A 7,386-nucleotide genomic window follows, 5' to 3' on the forward strand; every position below is an offset into this window, starting at 1 on the left:
GCAGTTGCATATTTTGCCTTACCAACATTCAACTACACGAGTACAGGCATTGTCAAGAAGGGGGAGAGCTGACTTTAACCAGGACTGAGGCTTTGTTGGAAGAGTATATTAAAGCAAGGAATGAGGAGCAAAGGGGTTCAGGCAATTTACAACAGAGTGGCAGATGAGGGAATTTAAAGTGGATAAGGAGGAAAATGAAGAAATTAATAGTTGAAACTCATGGAAAGTTTGTAGAATCATCACTATTAAGGGCCCTAATGTGGTTGGAAAATTATTGGGTTTGAAATACTAAAAGGAGAAAAATAACTGGTGAGAATGAGGACGGTCAGCAGAGTGAGAGACGTGAAACTGGGATTACAGAGAGATTTTATTGTTAGTGTATTGATAGGCTGTGACCACAAGACAGTGGTTAGGTAAGGCTGAGTATAAGATCAATGAAGGAAAGAAATTCAAAGCATTGAGAAGACATGTCATTAGAAAAATCATTTGCATAAGCACCAAACAAACAAACAAACAAACAAAAAAACAAGGCAGGATAAATACTGGCGTGAGTGAGTGTGAGCCAAGATCTAAAATGTTTTTAGAAATGAGGAAAAATGAACTTGGTGTATGTGTGTTGGGATAGGGGTGGGGATTGTCATTGGATGGACAGGAATAATGAAACGTAGGGTGACACAGTCTGCTGAGATTTAAAGCCAGGGATTTCTCTGAGAAGAGGATGGAAAACTGGTTTCAGAGCAGCAGGGAAAAGCACAGAGGTCATTTATGCATATATACATATAAGACAAGAGCTGTATGAAATAACATTTACACTCTTTAAGAGAGTGTTAGGGGAAGCAGTGTCCCTCGGAAGAGCCAGATTCTGGTCAGAGCAAGAATGTGAAGGGAACACTCAGAAAATAAATTTTGATTACTAATTGGGTTTCCTAGTGACCTTTCTTATAGTGTTGAACCAGAGGGCCAGCATAATCTACGTGTTTAGAAGGCTATCTAAAACATTAAATATTTCATCCACTGTTTTGTTTGTATCCATAATACTAGATGCAAAAGAATATTTATCTTTGGGACATTGTCTTCTTACTCATTCTGGCTGAAATGGGCCGTGGAAATGCTGTTTGTTTAGCTAAGATTTTGGCTGTGCAAATGGCCTTTAACTACTTAATTGGCTTTGATAGATCAAAAGTAGGAAAAGCAATCTGCATGCTGGGCTGTGATTTTAGAGGCTTATATATTTGGGAGGTGTTAGTTGTGTAGAAAACTAAAGCTCATAGATCACTTATTATTATCAAGGTCAGGAATAGAAATGGTGAAGGAGTAATGGTCTTATAAACCTAGGAGAGTTTCCTGAGCTGTTGAAAGTAGTTTACAAACATACAAAAGAGAAGACTAGCCTTGTAAATTGTATTTATTTTTTGCTAATTTTCTTTGTGTAATAAAATGCCTTTCATTTTGTTAGCCAGTATTTAAAGTTTTTGCTTTCTTCCAATTGATATGCCACAGGCAATAAATTATGCACAGTGCTGCTGAAAACAAGCCAGTTTAAGAGAAAAAAAAAAAAAGCAATAATTACCAAAGACCAGAATTACAGTCAGCATTAAAACAGATAATGTTGGCCCACAATTCTTTGCCTGCCTCTGTTACTACCACAATGGCAATTGGTATTTATAAGCTGCAAAACATGCCTCAAATTGTTGGCTTTAATGTGCCAAAAGCCTTGAGGAAAGTACAATGCTAGAGTGAACACTAGTACTCCCGCATTGCTTTCTATCCCTTATAACCCATAGTTCTGATTGTCCTACACATGATCTCTCTCCTCCTACTTCAATACACCCATCTTTTATCTGTTCTCTAACTGGAATATGTCTAATTCCATTTTCCAAATTCCAGAGATAGTAATTCTCCCCAAACTCTTTCTTCTTATATTCATCCTTTATTTTGTTGAACAGTTTTAACTGGGAAATGTGAAAGTAAAATTGGGGTGAATTATAAGAGAGAAGTTGTCTTTGGGACATTGGATAGCCTAAACTTGACTGACTGGTTCTTTTGCATTTTGCTCTTCTTTGTGCCCCTGGGTGGAAAGTGGCAGATAACACCTCTCACACTCAACATCTACTATCTAAGGCGGAGCCAGCTGGTTGTGGTCTGCATTTCTTCTTGTCTCAAAGTAGGAGGGCCCTCTCACAGGGCCCACTGTGATTAGGCCATAGTCAGGTAGTTAAAGATGAGGTTCTTTGCCTGATACCTATTTGCTAAATGGGCGTATAAATTTACATTGCTCACCTTACTCTACCAGGTGTAAATATATACAGGTTTAAATGGTATTCTTGGCACCAAGGACTTGAGAGAAATTATATTTATTTGCACATATTATAGTGAAATACTATGATGCCAGTAGGCCACAGAAAGAATATATGGGGCCTATAAAGAGAATCACCAAATTCTCCCACTTTCCAACTCTTGCTTTCTCTTTCTTGTGTTGATAAGGAAATACAGGTATTATACTGGGAGGAAAGGGTCTTTGCTTTACATACCTCAAAAGAAGTCTTTTGTAAGCTGGGCTCCAGATATTACAGTGCTTGCCTTCATGGCTGTAGTGGGAATTATGGGGTAGTAAAAGATTTCTCAACCATTTTGGTCTCTATTCAACAAACAATTTGGGGGTATCTTCACTATATTATATTGATATTCTAAGGAAATTACATTAATAAATGAAGGAGTTATGATGATACATTACAAGCTAATGGAAATTTTAGTTGTTTTGAGATTGTACAGCAATAATAACTATACATCAAAACTACTTTTGAAGTTAGCTGCTAAGGCTCCCTTCAGAACAAGAATAACATGAAATCTTTAAATATAAAACATGGACTATGGACTACCTAATCTCTTAAAGAATCTAAGATACAACATTTGGATGGAAAACCTCAAATAAATAGCATGCTCAGAGAACAAGGATGTTCCCATCAATATCCATTTAATTGAAATGAATCAGTTTTTACTATAATTTCAAACTTACAACATTGACCTTCTTTCTTTAGTGACTACCTTTACTTGATGATTAATTGCGGCCAAGTTGTCAAGCTCATTACTCTGAATGTCATTTTCCACCAGGGATATCATAGATGTGTAGTTTTTAATCCTTTCAAAGAAAGTTCACATCTTCTACCTCATTTGATTGTCAGTGAGGCTATGACACCTCTTTATAGTCCAATAGTATATAAACATTGTGGGAAATTGCACTGAATATATCCCCATCTCCAGCTTCCTTTTTTAAAAAATTCTTATTTATGCTTACAGCACCTGGTCTTCCTAGGTGGTCTCCCATCCAAGTACTAACCAGGCTCAACCCTGCTTAGCTTCTGAGATTGGACATCGGGCTTGTTCAGGGTGGCACGGCCATAGACTATGGATGGTGGCTCCACTGGGGTATGAACCCAGGACCTTCTGTGTGTAAAGCAGATGTGCTAACCGCTATACTATGGAACCACATCCTACGTCCTTGTATTAAAAGTCATTGATTTGAACTTATGTTCTCGTCATATACACCAAGTACACCAGCAACTAAAGTTCTGTTAACAATTACTCCAGGTTTTAATGTACATTTCTATAATAATTTTCTTATTGATAAGAAGGGAGCAGATTTAACTTCAGATGGACACTCTAAGAAAGGAAGAATAAAATAACTTTATGTTTGTTAATGTACCTTAATGTGACTTCCCATATAGAGAAGCCAATTGTGACATTAGGAGATTTTAGGAAATCCCTTCAGTTCTCCAAAGTTTGGGGATCTATAAAGTATGTAAATTTTGAAAGCTATGAAGTATATAAGATGAACATGATAACTAAGCCATTCCATTTTTATTTCTTTTTTTTGAATATTTAATTCAACATCTTATAAAATATTTTTAAACACAGGTCTAAATTTAACACATGCGAGAATTGATGTAGAAAATGGTGGCACCATTTGACTTCATAAAGACTAATTTTAAATTATCAAGTAATTTATGCAATGTCTCCTAGGTATCTACTACTATTATATAGGTACTATGAAAATTATACAAGAAATAAAAATTGTGGTCTTCACACCAAAATGTATCTTATTGAGATGTAATGTGTGTACATAATGCAGATGACCTGTGGCTATAGGTCCTAAAGGTGTTAAAATTAGTGGTAAAAACCACTAGTTGGTAAGGAATAGGGCCTGAGATTCTGAATTTGTAACAAGTTCTCAGGTCAAATAAAGCTGGACAGTGAGCCACACTTTGATTTGGAAAGATATTGGTCAGCATTACTCAATAGAAATGTAATTTGAACTAGAAATGTGAGCCACATATGTAATTTTAAATTTTCTAGTGGTCATATAAAGAAGTAAAAAAAAAAAAATAGGTGAAATGAATTTTAGTGCTATTTTGATTTAATCTAATGTATTAAAAAGTATCCTTTCTACAAGCAATAAAAATTATTGCTATATTTTACATTCATTTTTCACTTTAAGTTTTTAAAATCTAGTGTATGTATTACACCTACAGAGCATCTCAATTCAAACTAACCACATTTCAAGTGTTCAATAGCCACATATGGCTGATGGCTATGGACTGGAGACAACAGATATAGATAATATGTGCCACGAGGTTGTAGGCAAGAAAAGGAAAATCAATGACCAGAGAGGAAGAAATGGCAAGAAGCTTGACATTTAAGGATAGATACCAAGCTGGTGGGATTTAAAGTAGAACGACTTCACATGAGGGCATCTGATGGATTTAGCTTATTCAGAAGTTTAGAGATACCCGAATATTAAAGTTTTGAAGGGAAGTAAACATGATTTTTGTTTTAGGCCAAACAGTACTAGGATGAGTTCTCACCTTACTTCTGCCTTGAACCATGGACAAGGCGTTATAAAACAGTGGTGTCCAATTTGTTGCTGTATGAGGAATGGAAACAATTTATGATGTTGACCTTTAATATGCAAATGGGAGGTCACCCAGTTAAGCATCAAAATAGAACCAATCAATGCCCAAAAGATGTTACTGAGGTCTTCCTGGTATTGCCTGTAGCTATTTAGGTCTCTACCAGCTCTGTCAAATTCCTTTGCCACTTTTAGAGTATTTGTTTTTAGAAAAGAATTTGTCAGAAAGAATAATTGATGGCTCCAGGGCTCTGTGGTTATCCATGAAGGTGATATCATTTAAACTGAGGGTTCTTGTGAGAATAAGAAGTCATAAGTATATAAGGAATACAGAACCAAAGAGCAATTAACGCTAGGACTGTGATAGTTCTTATCAGTATCATTATCATTATGTTTCATCCTTCAAACTCTGCTTCTATTAAATAGCACATTGCCAGAGTGTGAGGTATATATATTCAAAGGTACACTCACTATGGCAGCCTTACCTGAACCAGGCAAAGCTTTCTCCTACTCTTTCACTCTCATTTACTAAGTCACTGAAAACTGAATCCTGTATCTTGATTACTTGACATCTATGAAGATTCTTAACATGGTTAGTTCTTCCTCTCTCAGAAGTCATTTCTGGGCTCCCTAATGCCCAAGCTGATTCACTAACAGATATCCCAGCAGGGTTTATCATTACAGGGACAATCACTTTGAGACTAACATGGTTTTAATGACAGTTTTTGATTTATGGTCACAAGTTTCTCACTGACTGTTGATTGCTCCTAGGAATGTATTTCTAAGGGGAAGAGTCATTGAAGTTCTGCATAGAATATTTGTGGCCCTCTCTTATTAAAGAATACTAAGTCCTTTACAGCTACAGTGATGTTTGAGGCAGCTTAATGAGTTTCTTCCTTTCACAACTCAAAACCTGAATGAGTTTCTAGTCTGCCTGTATGCTCACCATCTGTAGCAGGTGTACGCTGTTTTCAGAGCTGAGGCTCTTACCTCTCCAGTTTATGTTCAGAGTGACTGACTGTTAGCATTGTTATGAGTCATTGAAGAGAAATTTAAGTTACCTATTAAATCAGAGAACTATTTAGGGGAAAATAGGAATTTCATACCTCATTGAAGAGCTGACTTACAAAAGCATCACTTATGTTTACTCCATTGAACTGCTTTAGGAAATGGCACTAGGACACCAGAATTGGGCAATTCACGCCTTTCTCACAGGACAAATTCTTTTCCTTAGCATTGTCTCTATACTTTCAAACAAGCAACTAAATGTCAATTGCTGTCACAATCTCTGTGGAATGTTTTAATTAACCCTTTCATTGGAAAATGACCAGCTCTTTCACCCACCTTCCCAAGAAGTGTCTCTCTAATAGGTGATGAAATTGGCCTTTTTGTTCACTGAGCTGTCAGAGGAGCCTGCTCTGCACGGAGCAGGGCTAACTCCATCATTTGCAGACTACGATCTATCATACTCTTTATTTTTCTTAAGGAGCTTGCCCACCTGCCTCCTGCTTTCCTGTGGCACACCTTCCCCTCTTTATTTTATGACTTTCTAGGCTAATAGTCTCAATTTTTTATGAATTTCATAAATCATAGTGATGATAAATAGTTGAGTAGGAAGTTCCTCTTAGCTGACAGTGAAGGTATTTTGTATGAAGAAATGTATGTGTTTTCTGTTTACTTATTTCCCTTTTAGATTGTATGTTTAAAATTCTCAGAAACAATATGGTTGGGGGCAGTTTTGAATGAAGAAGACAAGAAGAACATCATAATTATTACTCAATTATGTACAACTCTGCTAGATACTCTAGGGGATGTAAAAGGACTATAAGGTATAGACCTGGTTTTCGGGAGTGATGAGACAGGTGAACAATTTTGAGAACTTTACTGTCTGCGGAGAACTGTGAAAGATATAAAGAAGTAAACCACAAAAATATAGAGAATGTTAAAAATTAAAATAATAAACTATATGTGACTACATGTTAAATAAATGGTACTGATGATTAGAATTTGGTTATTTATGGTGAGGAGAAAACATTGTATGATGAAATAGAACCCAAGAGGGTATACCTGGAATAATCTTTCTAAAATGCCGTACTGAAACTGATCTCAGTTTCTTGAATGTTCTGCTTTGTATGCCTCAGAGTTTTTTCTTATGCTTTCCTTTTTCCCTGGGCATTGCAAAATTTTCTCTTGCCTTGTTAATTCTTACTAATTCTCAGAGCATTCCTGAGAGAAACTAAAAAGGATTTCAGGAAATTGAGGATAAGAACATTTAACTTTCTAACTTAAGATCACATAGTTGGCCAAATGTGAAGCTAGAATTTAAAGCCAGGTCTGTTTAGCCTTAAAGGTTTGTTTAGGGAAAAAGTTTATTTCTATACTTAAAGAAATTTCTTAATATTGATCATTATAATAATCCTTGAGATTTAAGTTGGTACATTGCTCAGCACTTGCATGAATATACACACAAACACTATATA

General features: G+C 36.0%; 1 pseudogene; it reads right to left on the minus strand.

Annotated features, from left to right (window-relative positions):
• Window positions 1-3,288: 3,288 nt before the first annotated feature.
• Window positions 3,289-3,404, minus strand: LOC111732513 (annotated as a pseudogene).
• Between the last annotated feature and the right edge of the window lie 3,982 nt (window positions 3,405-7,386).

This window comes from Pteropus vampyrus, unplaced genomic scaffold, assembly GCF_000151845.1.
Source record: "Pteropus vampyrus isolate Shadow unplaced genomic scaffold, Pvam_2.0 Scaffold463, whole genome shotgun sequence".
Taxonomy (NCBI): Eukaryota; Metazoa; Chordata; class Mammalia; order Chiroptera; family Pteropodidae; genus Pteropus; species Pteropus vampyrus.